Below are 18,526 nucleotides of genomic sequence, written 5' to 3' on the forward strand. Positions count from 1 at the left end.
TGGGACACCCCCGCAGGGTATTATCTTTCGAAAGCCGTGCCCGCGGTTATGAGGTAGATGGGAATTTGTTAATGTCCGGTTGTAGAGAACTTGTCACTTGACTTAATTAAAATACATCAACCGTGTGTGTAGCCGTGATGGTCTCTTCTCGGCGGAGCCCGAGAAGTGAACACGGTTTGAGTTATGCATGAACGTAAGTAGTTTCAGGATCACTTCTTGATCATTTCTAGCTTCGCGACCGTTGCGTTGCTTCTCTTCTCGCTCTCATTTGCGTATGTTAGCCACCATATATGCTGAGTGCCTGCTGCAGCTCCACCTCATTACACCATCCTTTCCTATAAGCTTAAATAGTCTTGATCTCGCGGGTGTGAGATTGCTGAGTCCTCGTGACTCACAGATTCTACCAAAACAGTTGCAGGTGCCGACGATGCCAGTGCAGATGACGCAACCGAGCTCAAGTGGGAGTTCGATGAGGAACGTGGTCGTTACTATGTTTCTTTTCCTGATGATCAGTAGTGGAGCCCAGTTGGGACGATCGGGGACCTAGCATTTGGGGTTATCTTATTTTCATTTGGATTTGACCGTAGTCGGTCTATGTGTGGATTTTGGATGATGTATGAATTATATTTATGTATTGTGTGAAGTGGCGATTGTAAGCCAACTCTGGTTATCCCATTCTTGTTCATTACATGGGATTGTGTGAAGATAACCCTTCTTGCGACAATACCATAATGCGGTTATGGCTCTAAGTCATGCCTCGACACGTGGGAGATATAGCCTCATCGTGGGTGTTACAAGTTGGTAATCAGAGCCATCCCCGACTTAGGAGCCCCCTGCTCGATCAAATCGTTGGCGTTGTTGAGTCTAGAACAAAAAATGTTTTGAGTCTTAGGATTATATCGGAGAGTAGGATTCTTTTTACTCCTCAGTCCCTTCGTCGCTCTGGTGAGGCCTCCTAACGTAGAAGTTTTGACTCTTCTCTCCTCAAATTTCACTAATTTTTTTTAGGATCACGCGGGTATCTTAGAATCGTTCCGATGGTTTTGTGACGAGCACATTGTTCTTGGTGCCTCCTGACATTTAGGGGTTGTGGCAGTGTCTCGGGGAGTTGAGCTCCGAGGTGTTGTCGTCACAATTTTATCGTTGCAGTTCTGGAATACCTGAGCTTCGCCGACATCGAAATCTCTTTTATGCAGTTGTTGGTGAGATCACCTCGATGCCACCCAGTACTGGGGCGGGAGTTCGGGAGTATTGCCATAACTCGTATAACAGATGATTTTCGAAGGTTGAGGTACACGATTTCCGAAGGTTTCTTGGTTATGTGTTGACGGATGGATACAGCTGGATCTAGGGATTGCTAGTTTGGGTGATATATTTTGTGTCCCCTGTATCCCCAACACCAGATTGCATAACCAGAAAGTTTCGGGAGTTTATAAGTGGGAATTCAAGTAGCTCCTAGGATATCTTTCCGACAGACGCATGATATGAGATTGGGGTTCGACGTCTAGTGGTCCGCCTTTCCACGGTTGGTTTTACAGTGGTCTCGTAGTGTCTTAAAGAGTCCTTGGCTATGCCGACTCGGGGACGCTTCGTATGTCATGTGCACTGCCTTGTACATGATGGTGCTGTACGATCGAGCCCGTGTGGGCCCCACCACGAAAACTTCAGACGAAATCTCTATCATATGTTTGTTTCGGCTTTTTCTACAAGCCAATACTTTGTTTTGTTTTGAATTGTGGTATTCGAGTTGCTTCGAAGTCAAATGTTGATTCCATTCCTTTTCTAAGTGGCTTCTCAACTTAATGGAAGTGTGATGATTTACTATGGAATTCATTCGTTCATCCTCGTTCGAATGTTTATTGTGAAGACTATATGTTGCAATTTCTATCCGTTGATTCTACTTGTCTATTTGTCTATCAAGATGCTAACGGATGTCACCCTCCTCAGGATGGCTCCGCCAACGTGTCAGAATCCGGAACGCAATGAAGGGAGTCAGGCAAACCCTCCGCCACCACCTCCGCCTCCGGAGGCATGGCAAGCTATCATGGCAGCCACCAACGCCAATGCTCAAATGATTCTGCAACTCTTGCAAGAACGAACCCAAGGGCAAGGCAATCAAGGAAATCAAGGCCAAGGCAACAATCAGCTTCACTTCGCTACCCTCAACCAGTTTCTCGCAAATCAGCCCAAGTCTTTCAGCTACTGTGCCGAGGCCACAGATGTCGATGATTGGCTCGTGGACATCAACAAGCATTTTGAATGTAGCAATGTCAGGCCTGAGGACTATGTCAAGTTCGCTTCTTTTCAACTCAAGGACGAAGCTGCTGATTGGTATCAACAATACAAAGATTCCAGAGGAGGTCGTGTGATCACTTGGACTGACTTCTGTCGGGACTTCAAAGCGCACCACATTCCACAAAGTGTTGTTGAGAGCAAGCGTGAGGAGTTCCGCAATCTCAAGCAAGGCAACATGTCTGTGTATCAATTCAATACTCAGTTTCAGAAACTCGCTTGCTTCGCTAAGCAAGACGTTCCTGATGAAAAGAGCATGATCTATCACTTCAGAGGTGGCCTTAGAGAGGATCTGCCGTTAGCTCTCGTTCTTGTTGAGCCTACTCAGTTTGATCAATTCTATAATATGGCTCTGAAGCAAGAGGCTGCTCAGCTCAAGTGTGAGGCTTCTAAGAAGAGAGTCAGGGACGCAGTTCAGTCTTCTTCTTCCTCACTAGTGGCTGCTAAGCAACAGAAGTTCTGGTTGCCTCCTCCTCCGTTTCGTCAGCCTTACCAGCAGAAGAACAAAGGTGGCCATGGATCTTCCCACTCTTCCAATCCTGGCTATCAGAACAAGTCTCAGAATCAAGCTCCAAAGTCCAATGCTCCTTATCATCGTCCACTCTCAGAGGTTACTTGCAACAAGTGTCAGCAGAAAGGTCACTATGCTAACAAATGCTTCAACCAAAGGCGCCTTCCGCCTCCTCCTCCCGTGAGATCTTCCAGCAATGCAGTGGTCAAGCATAATCCCAAGTCTGCAAAGGTGAACATGATGAATGCAGCTCAAGCGGAGGAATCTACTGATGTGATAATGGGCAGTCTCTCAGTTAATGATATTCCTGCAAAAGTCTTATTTGATACTCGTGCATCTCTTTCTTTCATTTCAAGACCTTTTGTTGCCAAGCATGAGTTTGTGACAGAAAAGATTCCTATCCCGTTGAAGATTGTGTCCCCGGGTAAGCAAATGACATCTAATAATTGTGTCCCGGATGTTTCCATCAAGATGGGAAACTATAAATTTCTGTCTAAACCAATTGTTCTTGGTGACTCGGATATTGATCTTATTCTTGGGATGGACTGGCTTTCTAAGCACAAGGCTCAACTTGATTGTGCTGCCAGGGAAATTCAATTGACACACTCTTCTGAGGATGTTGTCATTTATGCCGCTCGTGATGAAACCATTCGGTTGTTTTCTCTTAATGAGAAGGGTGAGTTGAATGCCATCTCTCAGATTCCAGTCGTTTGTGAGTATCAAGATGTCTTTCCAGAAGAGCTTCCGGGTATGCCTCCTCACCGGCCAGTTGAGTTCGTTATCGATCTTGAGCCAGACACTGAACCCGTTTGCAAGTGTCCTTACAAGCTGGGACCCAAGGAGCTGAAGGAATTGAAGAAACAGCTCGATGAACAAGAGCGTCTGGGTTTGATCAGACCGAGTTCATCTCCATGGGGTTGTGGTGTTCTGTTTGTCCAGAAGAAGGATGGCACGGACCGACTTTGTGTCGACTACCGTCCATTGAACAAGAAGACAATCAAGAACAAGTATCCACTTCCCAACATCAATGAGTTATTCGAGCAACTCAAAGGTGCTAAAGTATTCTCCAAGCTTGACCTTCGTATGGGTTATCATCAGATTCGCATTCGTGAAGAAGATATTCCCAAGACAACATTCAGAACAAGCTTTGGTTCTTATGAATATACTGTCATGTCTTTCGGCCTTGTCAATGCTCCTCCAACATTCTCTCGAATGATGAATTTCATCTTCAACCCCTATACCAATGAATTCGTGCTGGTGTATCTCGATGATATCTTGGTCTTCTCCAAGAATAAGAAGGATCATGCCAAACATTTGCGATTGGTGCTCGACAAGCTCAGAGAATATCAATTCTATGCGAAGTTTTCAAAATGTGAGTTTTGGCTTGATGAAGTTCTTTACCTTGGTCATATCATCTCTGCCAAGGGCATCGCTGTTAATCCCGAGAAGGTGTCCGCAATTGTGAATTGGGAACCTCCTCAGAATGTCAAGCAGCTCCGCAGTTTTCTTGGTCTTGCAAGCTATTGCCGAAGATTCGTTGAGAATTTCTCTAAGATTGCAAAGCCACTTTCCAACCTCCTCCAGAAGCATGTGAAGTATGTCTGGTCTCCTGAGTCTGACGTTGCTTTCAACACTCTCAAAGAGAAACTAGTCACAGCTCCTGTCTTAACTCCTCCTGACGAATCCAAGCCATTTGAAGTTTTCTGTGATGCTTCTCTTCAAGGTCTCGGTGCTGTGTTAATGCAAGAGAAGAAAGTTGTGGCTTATACCTCTTGTCAGTTGAAGCCCAATGAAAAGAACTACCCCACTCACGATCTTGAGTTGGCGGCAGTTGTCCATGCATTAATACCTTGGAGACATCTCTTGTTGGGAAGACAAGTGGACATATTCACCGATCACAAGAGTCTCAAGTACATCTTCACTCAGCCAAACCTCAACCTTAGGCAAACTCGATGGGTCGAGATGATTCAAGAGTACAATCCGAGTATTGAATATACTCCAGGCAAAGCCAATGTCATTGCAGATGCTTTGAGCAGGAAGGCTTATTGCAACAGCTTAATTCTCAAGCCATTCCAACCGGATCTTTGTGAAGCTTTCCGCAAGCTGAATCTCCAAGTTGTTCCTCAAGGCTTTCTTGCCAGCCTCATAGTCTCTCCTACTTTGGAAGATCAAATTCGTGAGGCACAACTCCTGGATACCATGGTGAAGAAGGTGAAACGTGGTATTGACAAGGGTCTTTCCAAATACAAGTGCTATCGCATTGATGACAGAGACACTTTATTCTTCGAGGACCGGATTGTGGTTCCTAAAGGTGATCTAAGGAAAGTCATTATGAACGAGGCGCACAATTCTCTTCTTTCCATTCATCCTGGAAGTACGAAGATGTACCATGACCTCAAGCAGTCATATTGGTGGACTCGAATGAAGCGAGAAATCGCTCAATTCGTGAATGAATGTGATGTCTGTCGAAGAGTGAAAGCAGAACACCAACGACCAGCTGGTCTCCTCCAACCTCTTGCTATCCCAGAATGGAAGTTTGATCATATCGAAATGGACTTCGTGACTGGATTTCCAAAGTCCAAGCGTGGAAATGATGCTATCTTCGTTGTCATCGACAAGCTTACAAAAGTGGCTCATTTCCTTCCAATCAAAGAATCTATCACAGCAGCTCAGTTGGCAGAGCTATACACCTCCAGGATTGTCTCCTTGCACGGCATTCCACAATTGATTTCTTCAGATCATGGAAGCATCTTCACTTCTAAGTTCTGGGACTCCTTCCAGAAGTCCATGGGCACCAACATTCGCTTCAGCACAGCTTTCCACCCTCAAACTAGTGGCCAAGTCGAGCGAGTAAATCAAATTCTTGAAGATATGCTCAGGGCTTGTGTCATTTCCTTTGGCATGAAATGGGAAGATTGTCTTCCATATGCCGAATTCTCCTACAACAACAGCTTCCAAGCGAGTTCGGGCAAGGCCCCATTCGAGATTCTCTATGGCAGAAAGTGCCGTACTCCTCTCAATTGGTCAGAGACTGGTGAACGCCAACTTCTTGGCAATGACTTAATCACAGAGGCTGAAGAAATGTGTAAAGTCATTCGTGAAAATCTCAAAGCCGCGCAATCGTGCCAGAAGAGTTACTATGATAGTAAGCACCGTGATGTGGCTTTCGAGATCGGAGACCATGTCTACCTCCGCGTCTCTCCAATGAAAGGCACTCATCGCTTCGGTATCAAAGGGATGCTTGCCCCTAGATACGTGGTCCTTTCAAGATCATTGGCAAAAGAGGCGACCTCGCCTATCAACTTGAGCTTCCCTCCAACTTCGCGAACGTGCACGATGTGTTCCACGTGTCACAGCTTCGCAAGTGCTTCAAGACTCCTGAGCGCACCATCAACTTCGAAGAGATTGACCTCCAAGAAGATATGTCTTATCATGAGCACCCCGTTGCTATTCTTGAAGAAACTGAGTGCAAGACTCGTAACAAGTCTATCAAATTCCTGAAAGTGAAGTGGTCGCACCATTCCGACCGAGAAGCCACCTGGGAATGCGAGGACCACCTCCATTCTGAATATCCGGAGTTCTTTCAGTCCTAGATCTCGGGACGAGATCCTCTCGTAGTGGTGGAGTGTTGTAACACCCCGGATGTAACTTTCCATATTTGTAACTTCAACTCTTGCCATTTTCGGCTATGTGTTATGATATTCCCTTCGTGCTCGGGTTTTGTTTTTCGTTTTGCATTTTGTTCATGTCATGCATCTCATATCATGTCATCATGTGCATTGCATTTGCATACGTGTTCATTTTTTTGCATCCGAGCATTTTCCCCGTTGTCCGTTTTGCAATCCGGCACTCCCACCTCCTCCGGCGCACCCCTCTTGTTTCGTTTCATGAGAGGGTGTTGAACGTTCTCGGAATGGACCGAGGCTTGTCAAGTGGCCTTGGTATAACACCGGTAGACCACCGGTCAAGTTTCGTTCCATTTGGAGGTCGTTTGGTACTCCAACGGTTAACCGGGTAACCGCAGATGCCTTTTGTGTGTTGCAGCAAAACCCCCCTCCAAACAGCCCAAAAACCCCTCTAAGTCTCTTCATGCTCTAGGTCGTTCGATCACGATCGTGTGGGCGAAAACTGCACTCCATTTGGAGTCTCCTAGCTCCCTCTACCTATAAAACACCTCCCCCTCCGAAATATTCGCGGTGCAAAACCCTAGTCCACTTCCCCTCTCCGCGGCCGGACGTGTCCGCCGCCGCCGGACAAATTCCGCCGCCGGCCGCAGCCACTCACGGCGCGCCACGTCGCCCAGGCTGCGCCCCACTTCGCCGCCGACCGCGCGGGCCCGGGAGGCCCATATCCGGCCCCGCCGGCCCGTCTCATCCTCCTCCCGTGCGGCACCCCGCCCGCGAGCGCCAGCCGCCGCCCTCCGCCGTCCTCTGCCTCGCTCCTCCGCGCCGCCCTCCGACGCCGGCGCCACCGCCCGCACCCGCCGGCGACCGCGTCCCCGCGGCGCGCCGCTCCTCCGCCCCGCCCTCCGACGCCGCGCCCTCCGCCGGCTCGTCTCCTTCCTCTCCAACGCCTCCGGCCGCCGCGCCCCTTCCTTCTCCGGCGAGCTCGAGGTCGAGCTCGGCCAGATCCGATCGAGTCAACAAGGCGGTTGACTTCTCCCCTCTCCCGATTTTTCTCCAAGTCTTGAATTATTTACAATACATGCTCATGTTCAACGCATCATAACTGTCTACATATAGTTCCGTTTCGTGCGTGTAATATATCGAAATGTTCTTCTAGGGATGCTCTTCATTTTGTTCCATTCCACCATGTTCATTTGAGTCCATCTTGATGCCCAAATCTCTGGTGCAAGAGTGCTAGTTGCTGTGATCTGCTGTTACTTATCAGATCTTGGTGATTTGTTATTTTTGTTGCTATTGATGTGTGCATCTTATGGGCATGAGTTCTACAAGTGTTTTGATGTATGCCATGCCATCTTTACAGAGGTGTATGCCATGTATTTTTGTGATCTCTGTGGTGACTAGCACAAGCATGCAAACTAGGCTTCGTGATGTTTCTGATTTCAGGGACTTGGTAATTTTACCTAGTCTGTGCCTGCTGTTATTTTGTTGCTATGTATCCATGTGTCTACAGAGAGATCCATGCTCCTTTTGGAGAAGTTCAGTAAGGAGGTTTTGTAGATATAGTTGTTCTCTATCCATTCATGCCCTTGTTTGCAATTATGGAGTGCCATAGCATGACTCAATCTTGCTCTACTTTTGCTACAAAATGTTCCTGGCAGATTGTTTACGTGTTATTCAATTTTGCCAAGCTTGTTGTAGTTGTTTCATACATGCTATGAACTTGCTATTGCCATGGATAGCTTCATAAACATGCCATCTTGCGGTAGGTATGCTTGTTTTGTCATGCATTTCCTTGTGTTGAGTGAATCAAGCTCACCAAGATGCCTTCATATTACTGTTTCTGCCATGCTCTGTTTTCTGCCAAGTCTGAAACCTGTTAATGAAACTTGCTACGTTTACATGGGTGCCATCATATCTTCTGGTCCTTTTTGGCTTATTGTCAGTAAGGGACTTGTGTTATATGCATTTAGTAGATTCATGCCATGCCTTGTTTTGCTATGTTAAGTTCCTGTAGCATGTTGATTTCGTGCTCTGAACATTGCTACCTGATGCTGTTTCAGGCATGTCCAGTAATTTCACCGTCTGTGAACCTGTTATCTTTTGCACTTTTGCCATGCTTGTTTGAGCCTGCTCTTATGTGATCTAGCCGTAGCTCAGTGTCCATCGTTTGTCAAGCATATCCTGTAGATTACTGCCATATGCTTTGTTGCTATGTTGGAGTGCTGTAGGATAGTTTCTTGATGTATTCTAAGTGCTATCATGCTGTTAATCACAGATTCGTGTCATTCTTGTTTTGCTTGCCATTTGCAAACCGTGCATCCGTTTCCGGCGATCTTTATATCGATTTCGACCAAAATCATCTCATCTTTCCAGTGGCATGCTTGGTTTGCCAAGTTACTGCCTTGTTTATCATTTTTCTTCCGGAGCACGCATATGCATCGCATACCACATCTCGCATATCATACATGTTTTGCATCATGTTGCTTGTGCATTTCCCGTGATTGATTGTGGTTCCGTTGCTTGTGTTCTTGTTGTGGGTAGAGCCGGGAGACGAGTTCGTGAACGAGGAACCTGTTGAGTACGCTTACAAGGATCAAGCTTTCGACAACTCTGAGAACCTTGCAGGCAAGATGACCATACCCTCGAAATCACTTCTATCTTTGCTTTGCTAGTTGTTCGTTCTATTGCCATGCTGCGCTACCTACCACTTGCTATATCATGCCTCCCATATTGCCATGTCAAGCCTCTAACCATCCTTTCCTAGCAAACCATTGTTTGGCTAAGTTACCGCTTTTGCTCAGCCCTTCTTATAGCGTTGCTAGTTGCAGGTGAAGTTGAAGTTGGTTCCATGTTGGAACATGGATATTTTGGGATATCACAATTTCTCTTATTATATTAATGGACCTATATATTTGGTAAAGGGTGGAAGGCTCGGCCTTATGCCTGGTGTTTTGTTCCACTCTTGCCGTCCTAGTTTCCATCATACCGGTATTATGTTCCTTGAGTTTGCGTTCCTTACGCGGTTCGGTGATTTATGGGACCCCCTTGATAGTTCGCCTTGAATAAAACTCCTCCAGCAAGGCCCAACTTTGGTTTTACCATTTGCCACCTAAGCCTTTTCCCTTGGGTTTTCGCGATCCCGAGGGTCATCTTTATTTAAACCCCCGGGCCAGTGTTCCTCTGAGTGCTGGTCCAAACTAGAGCCACTTGCAGCACCACCTTGGGGAAATTCGAGGATTGGTTTTAGTTGCACGTAGTGTTCATTCGGTGTGCCCTGAGAACGAGATATGTGCAGCTCCTATCGGGATTTGTCGGCACATTCGGGCGGCTTTGCTGGTCTTGTTTTACCATTGTTGAAATGTCTTGTAAACCAGGATTCCGAGACTGATCGGGTCTTCTCGGGAGAAGGTTTATCCTTCGTTGACCGTGAGAGCTTATGATGGGCTAAGTTGGGACACCCCTGCAGGGTATTATCTTTCGAAAGCCATGCCTGCAGTTATGAGGCAGATGGGAATTTGTTAATGTCCGGTTGTAGAGAACTTGTCACTTGACTTAATTAAAATACATCAACCGTGTGTGTCGCCGTGATGGTCTCTTCTCGGCGGAGCCCGGGAAGTGAACACGGTTTGAGTTATGCATGAACGTAAGTAGTTTCAGGATCACTTCTTGATCATTTCTAGCTTCGCGACCGTTGCGTTGCTTCTCTTCTCGCTCTCATTTGCGTATGTTAGCCACCATATATGCTTAGTGCCTGCTGCAGCTCCACCTCATTACACCATCCTTTTCTATAAGCATAAATAGTCTTGATCTCGCGGGTGTGAGATTGCTGAGTCCTCGTGACTCACAGATTCTACCAAAACAGTTGCAGGTGCAGACGATGCCAGTGCAGATGACGCAACCGAGCTCAAGTGGGAGTTTGATGAGGAACGTGGTCGTTACTATGTTTCTTTTCCTGATGATCAGTAGTGGAGCCCAGTTGGGACGATCGGGAACCTAGCATTTGGGGTTATCTTATTTTCATTTGGATTTGACCGTAGTCGGTCTATGTGTGGATTTTGGATGATGTATGAATTATATTTATGTATTGTGTGAAGTGGCGATTGTAAGCCAACTCTCGTTATCCCATTCTTGTTCATTACATGGGATTGTGTGAAGGTAACCCTTCTTGCGACAATACCACAATGCGGTTATGCCTCTGAGTCGTGCCTCGACACGTGGGAGATATAGCCGCATTGTGGGTGTTACACACCAAGTGCTTGAAGCTCATTTGAGATGTCAGTGAGGCGATCGAAGGTTTGCTGAACATTTTCATTGTCGAGTCTTTTGAAGAGGTTGAAGAGATTACGAAGAACGTCAACTCGAGAGTCACGCTGTGTTTAGACTCCTTCATTGACCTTGGATAGCCTATCCCAGATAAGCTTAGCTGTTTCCAAAGCACTCACTCTGCCATACTGCCCTTTGCTCAGATGGCCACATATGATGTTCTTCGCTTGACAATCGAGTTGCTTCAATCTCTTCACGTCAGCAGCGTTGATGGTAGGAGTGACAGAGGGGACACCATTTTCCACAACATACCAGAGATCGTTATCAATTACCTCAAGATGCATTCGCATCTTATTTTTCCAGTAGGGGTAGTCCGTCCCATCGAGGGTAGGACACCCAGCAGAGACCTTGATCATACCTGCGGTCGACATAACTAAAACTCCAGGCGGTTAAACCAAAAATCACACAGAACAAGGGAGTACCTTGCTCTGATACCAATTGAAAGTACGTTAAGTCGACTAGAGGGGTGAATAGGAGATTTTTATGAATTCTTCACTGATGAATTTCAGGGTGAGGAAATTCTTAAGCAAAGAAATACTAGTAGCGGAATAAGTACTCAGATGCATACATAACAGAACAGACGCACAAACATCATGATGAAATGAAAGTGAATACAAAGTACAGAAAGCATAACACAGGATATGCAGGCAGAAGACAAACTGACTGAAGAAATTGAACTAAGGAAATAGAGAAAGTCTTCAGTCAAAATCTTCAAACAGTAGCGATCAAGTACACAACACAATAATGAGGAAATGAAAGGGTTGAGGAAATAGAACCAGTAGGCTTGGTGAAGACAGTGATTTGGTAGGCCAGTTCCAACTGCAGTGACAGTTGTACGTCTGGTTGGAGCGGCTAGGTATTTATACCTGAGGACACACAGTCCTCACCGTATTCTCCTTGAGCTAAAGTCACACAAACCTCTCCCAATCACTCGTGGTAAGTCTTCAGGTGACTTCCAAACCTTCACAAACTCGGTCACTCGGCGATCCACAATTTCATTTTGGATGCTCTAGACCATGACACCTAACCGTCTGGAAGATGCATAGTCTTCAAAGGTAACAAGCGTCGGATCCACACAGGAACAATCTCTTCAGTGATGCTCAATCACTTTGGTTTTGTAGGTGTTTGGGTTTGGGTTTTCCTCACTTGATGATTTTCGCTCAAAGTCCTCGGAGGATGGGATGCTCTCAATGACAAGTGTCAATTTCTCTCGGAGCAGCCAACCAGCTAGTGGTTGTAGGGGGCGGCTATTTATAGCCTAGGGAGCAGCCCGACATGATAAGAAATAAATGCCCTTCAATGATATGTCTGTTAGGTGGGAAGATATTTTGGGACAGCTGGTGCATAGCACAGCAATGGTCGGAAATTTGAGAATCAAATTCCTCAGGGCTATCATGTTCCTCACTAGTAGGCAATCCACACCGGCGAATTCCTAACTCCTCAGTCAGAACAAATTCCTTAGAGACTAGAAGAACTTTGTCTCTGTCACTAAAGAAATTGACTGAACTGCATGAGATTTCCAATGGCTTCACTCGAAGGGATTGGTAGGTATAGGATTTTGAGATGAGCGTCACTTGGAAACATTTCCTTAGTTTTTCCTCGACCCCCTTTAACAGTACGGTGTTTCCTATGACTCAAGACAGAGAAAATGAAACTACGAAAAGAAAAGTCTTCACGCTTCATATTCCTCTTATGAATATCAAGTCTTCACGATCACACAAATTTCTTCACTTTCAAAGTCTTCAAAAAGGTCTTGAGAAATCCAAAGTCTTCAGTTGAATACATTCATTTTTAGGGGTCGACTTTCTCTGTAAATCACTAAGGGGCACTAGATGCACTTACATCCCCTTCGAGGATGTGTCCCCCCCCCCCCCCCCCCCCGCTGAGCTGCCCAAGGTGATTTTCTTATTTGCCGATCTCGATTGTGGTTTTTCATCTAAGTATGTGGTGATGAATAATGCAAAATTCTATTAGCTTCGATGCCATGCTATACATAGTGGTTTAAATAACTTGTGTTTCTTATACTGTAAAGTAATTCAGAATTTGTTTATGTTTCAATTAGAGCCCTGATGCAGACAAGGATTGTGTGGTTGTACATGTCACTCGCTATGAGGCGGATGACCTGAATATACGCACTGGGAAAACAGAGTTCTTAGGCTGTTGGATCCTGGAATCCATTTGCGCTTATACCAATGTCGAGTTGTATTCCAGCCTCACTGTTGTCAGGCGTGTTGTCCAGGGTGTACTGAAGCACAAGAAGTTCAAAGCTACTCCTTCGTTTGTGAGGCATATTGTTCTTGTCAAGATTACGCGGGAAGATGACGTGGCATGCCTCCACCAACAAGTTTATGAGTGGCAAGGCCACAAGGTTATCTTCATAAAGGTTCAGCGGATTGAGCTGCTGCCGGACGTCCTCGATGATGTTCATGGCAAGGTCCGTCCTGTGTCCAGCCCAAATTAGATCGAGGCATGAAAAAGTTGACCCGGCTAGTGTTTAATAGTAGTTTGGATTGTGTCTAATTATCCGAACCTTGCCTATTATCGAGCCCTCTAGGTCTAGTACTCTGTTTGAATCCGTCTATGGGAACTGCTGCTACTTTTGTGTGCCCGTGAATCATGTGAGAACCATCGTAATTGTTGCCGAAACAGATGCATCCTCACTAGTTTTTTCATGAATATGGCATGGTAAGACATAAGTTGTCACGGTTTATCATACGAGCAGTGTGTGTTTGATGAAATAGAGTACTCGTTCGAGAATTGTGCGCCGAGGTATACATAAGTACTTGTAAACACTGTTGGTGCTACCCCACATGTAAGCAGTTGTGCAAAACATGGCACATTGGCTCAGCTCACTTCAACACTAGGCTATCGACCAGCTAACAATCAATAATCTGTTGTCTGATATATAAGAAACTATGTATCTTGTTATAGTGGTTCATGCAGTTAACTGAGGCCACAATGTAAATTCCAAACGTTCACACGCTAGTCCAGCGTTCATGTGGAACACTCACATTAAACTCGGCTTCATAAAAAACTTGAAAAGCATAAGTTAAGCAATTTTATACATCTCAATGATTCATAGAACATAAGAAACATATACTAGTTCACAGCAAAAGACAAAGTTGTGAGAAGGTTTACAAATCAGGAAAAAACAAGCAAGGCTTCTCTGAGCAAAGGGCCTCCCGACAGGCTTAAATTTCCTGGAGTTCACTTTGGTTTTTTCTTGTTGCCACCATCTAGGGTTAGATTCTCTCGGACCAGAATAACCAATTATAATTGTGTTCTCAGCTGGAATGCTAAACTGAACCATGTAGTGTACTGACCAGCTGAAATTCTTGTGCATTCCACTAAATTTAAGCACCGCCATTTGCATAAATAAGCAGACCACAATGCCTCTTGTCCGCGAACCTGTCCCAAAAACCTCCGTGCAGCCGTGCCAGCTAGTCCTCGGTCCATGGATGAACTAGTAGAAAGTGCATTCCGGACTAGGATGCAGTTGTTTTCGCTCGTCCATGCACTGCAATCAGGAAGTAAAACGTATGAATCAGCTTCTTTTAGATTGTGTTGGTCATTCTACCTAGTTACTACCAATGTAGGAATACCTGGAACACTGGTGATTAGAGGACGGCAGCTAGGAATAGCCATCTCATTTTGTGCAGTATTACTAAAACTGAGGTGTGTACTTTTGATTGCGCAGATAGAAACGATATGGAGACAGGCATCCTTGTTTGCGCAAATATGAAATATGGTTATTTAAACAGTGATAGATATTTGCGGTGGCGTATGATTAACAGCAGCATCTATTGTGTTATAGTTGGCACTAGATTGACAGTATGAAAGTGCCCTTAAGTAAGTAGCATCACATCACATCAACACTGCCACTAGATTAACATGCAGAACAATAGCATTCGTATTACTGTCATGAGAGTAGCACATGGTCAGTAAATGTGCAATCAAATTTGTGCAGTTCCACTGGGATGAAGCAATGTTAGCGGTGTGAGATTTAAGTGTAACTGCAAAAACACAATTCATGGGAAATAAAGCAAGATGGAAGCACTTCATAAAATGGTGGTGGCATTGCTTCAATTTATCAATGGCACTAGACCATTACTTATAGTGACATTAGGTGGCAGTGCTTAATGCTTCATGTGATTTTACATTAACAGTAGCGATATGGGCGTAGGGACAGCAGGGGCATAAAGTGGTGAGGCAGATGTGGTTGTCGAGAGTGGCAAACACTCAGGCAGCATGTCTGCATTTGTCCCATTTTTTATCTCCTCGGCGACATTTTCCTATGTGAGCACAGGAAATCTAGACCTGCTCATTCTCATTTGCGTTGTCCCCCAACAACCCTCACTTTCTTTCCTTTACCAAGAGACAAGTCCACTTCCCCCCACCCTTCGCAATCCACCATGCTTTCTTCGCCTTTTCAACCAAGAGACCAGTTGGGTAGCCAGTATCTACTACTTTCCCCCGTTTCCTCTTAGAACCAAGTCCTAGATTCATGCTACAGCTTTCCCACTTTCTTCCCTGTTTGAACCAACTCTTAGATTCTTTACCTCTAATAATAGTAGAAGTCTAGGTGGCTTTGGAATAGCCGACGGAAGTAGAAAAGGATCCACATGCAGCCACGTGGGGAGCTGGGGCAGTAGAGCAAGGCAAGTTTCGAAGGAATATATACATGAGGGTCGTCAGCATGTGGCAAAGACGGCGTCGGGAGGCCACATCTTGGCCACAATACCGCAGGGAGGAAGAAGGGGTCAGAGGCCCTCCCGACCCGGCGCTCTCTCAGAGAGAACGGCACAGCCGCCGATCGGGATGCGCGGGCAGACGTTGGTCTCCTCCCTCATCGCCGATGACAGCGTGAACGATGAACCTACACCCCTGCCCCAGTCGAGGTGGTCTGGCCGGATTTGTGACCAGCTGTGAGCAGAGAGAGAGAGTGTGGCCACCTATGTCTTGCTTAGATCTGGAGAGCATGAGAGAGTGAAAGAGAGCAACCCTAGTAAAGCAAGCGCTAAGGCTCCTGCTTATATATAGTGGAGTGATTTTGTTGTACCAGCTTCAAAAAAATGTGCTCCTACGTGTACCCATGAGTGGGTGTGAGAGAACTAGTGCATGCGTGCACCGCTTCTCTTCGTGATAGTACAATATACTATGCCCAAAGAACGTTCGCCACAAGAGTAATAGTATAAGTGTGTGACGTGTGAGCTAAAATAAAAGGTGCGCGACGTCTTTTATTTTTTAGAAGTTCTGAGGGTAGGGTGTGAAGAGCACATATGTGTGTGACGTCTACCTGCAGATAGACGGTGGGTGCGAGAGACTCGGGAGAGTCGTGACTTGTGAGGGTGCGTGTGTGCGTGAGAGAGAGGGGGCACGTATCAATGCAATGCATGTGTCCGTAAATCATTATCTGACAAACATTCACCACAAGCCGTTTCCTGACGAACGCCGTAAGAACCGTTAGATGGGCATCCGATAGTGTCAGTTTTGCCATGTCATTTAATAGAATAGCCACTCCTCCTACACACAAATCTTCCACATGAGTGTTAGCAACTGTCGTATGCTCCTCCCTCCGTTCCAAAATGTAGCGCGTATAGCTTGATTGAAAATTCGAACCTCGCAAACTTTTACCGAGTTTTCATGTACCAAAATGCACATATAGAATACCCAGTATATATCATTTCATTCATCTTCGAGAGGTAACTATAAAGATAGGGGAGGAGTCCACAAAGAAAGACCATCGTATCACCTGCTTCAATTTCAACCATCCTTTGGTGTGGAGGAATATCATAGGAACTCTATATGCTATGACTTTTATAGGATTTTTTCCTTTAGAGCCAATTGGTTCATAGGAATAGATTCATATACTCCACATTTTGAAGGAAATAAACATGATATAATTTTTATAGCTTTAGAGCCACTTGGTTCATATGAATGGATTCCTATACTCCCATAATTTCAACGGAAAATAAACATTAGCGTTATTCAATAGAAAAGTTCCTATGATGTGAACCAAATGACATCTCTTTTCTAATCCCTCCTCACAGGAATTGAGATACATTCCATCTCTGGATTCAATAGAAAAGTTCCTATGATGTGAACCAAATGACATCTCTTTTCCAATCCCTACTCATAGGAATTGAGATACATGTCATCTCTTTCCCTACAACTTCCATGTATACATCTTCTATTCCTAAATAGCTAGTACAACCCACTAGTAGCTTTTTTCCTAGACATGCAACTATGGCACAAGAACACGTCATGCATGCAAGTCATAAATCACATTGTTTTTGTACTCTATGCATGCAAGCACCACATCACCAATTCATGCATGTTACTCATAAGTTATTTCTTGCATTAAATTTTGTATTGACAATGTATGTGCTGGTCACGTGCACACATATGTAGTTCACATTCACATTTTTGTTAGAAATGTCATTCTTTTAAGTGCAATTCATTTTTTCTCCTTGTACTCCCTCCGTCTAGGTGTGTAAGTCATCTTCCGAAAACCAAATAATCCCAAAACACTTAGGCACGGTACATTAACTCCCTCCTCCTTTCTTGTTTCGTGACATATCAACCAATAAGAGATGTGGGCCGTGCATGCTTTCAATGGCTTGAGACTTTCAAACATGACATGCAGTGCTTAATTCATTGCATGGAATGCTATTAACTAGCAAAAAAACCTAAGATGACTTATACACCTAGACGGAGGGAGTATTACATTTTTTTCATTATAAGCATACATTCACTTCCCATTAGTTATAGATGTTTTGGAGGAACTTTTATGCATTATCTATACCCCTATATAGTGTGCGAATAACTTTGAAAGATGGTCGTTGGATGAAGCTAATCCGACAGTGCAGAGATGGCAAATCCGAGCACTACTGGCCATTGGATAGCATCAACATTCCACCAGATTCTGCCACATGTACAATCTAGAAGACTCCATGGTTGAACTTAAGCATAATGCACAAACCTCAAAACACAAGCACTTCTCTTTTGTTCTAGAATCTTCTGTATCATAATTGCCCAAACTATTTTTTCTAAATGAATTGCCATTATTTGTTTTCTACTTTATGCTTTACAATGCACAATCCCATGAATCTTAAACTTTTTATAAAACTAATTCATTTTGAATGAGATGAAATATAAGAACTAAACGAACATCTACATCATGCATATATGACTCAAAGCTTTATTACATGCTATAGTGTGTATTTATTCATAATTTGGTTTCCAAATCTCATGCGTACAATGCATGTGTACCTTACTAGTTTTGAGTAGAGTAGCAAACTTCACGCGGCCGCGGGTATATCAAAATGTAGGGCCCATGCATCATTGCCTTTCGGTCGAACCTACGTCCACAATTTTTTGTACGTATATATCCACTGGTCCCCGAACCCAAAATGCGGCCTCGTTCCCGTAAAAACAAGCGGCCCACACATATTAAGGTGTCGACTCGAACTCAATCCCTCTCCCGTTTACTACGACGTGGCCCCGCACGCCGTAGTACTCCTACAAACCCTACCGCCGCACGCATGATCGGTTTTCTTCAGAGGATGAGGGAGAAGCGGATTTGTAGTGGAGGCGCTTTCAAAAAAAAAGGATTTGTAATGGAGGCCCCTACCCTAGGGTGCCTTAGGTAGCTGCCCCACGCATCATTGGTTTTCTCTTTTCTTTATGCTCTTGTGCCCAAGAGTGAAATGATGGTTGCTTCGTCCGTCCAGCTTAATGCGGGAAAGGTGGGGCTTTGTGATTTGACCCCTCA

The sequence above is a fragment of the Aegilops tauschii genome, chromosome 3, assembly GCF_002575655.3.
Source record: "Aegilops tauschii subsp. strangulata cultivar AL8/78 chromosome 3, Aet v6.0, whole genome shotgun sequence".
In the NCBI taxonomy this organism is placed as follows: domain Eukaryota; kingdom Viridiplantae; phylum Streptophyta; class Magnoliopsida; order Poales; family Poaceae; genus Aegilops; species Aegilops tauschii.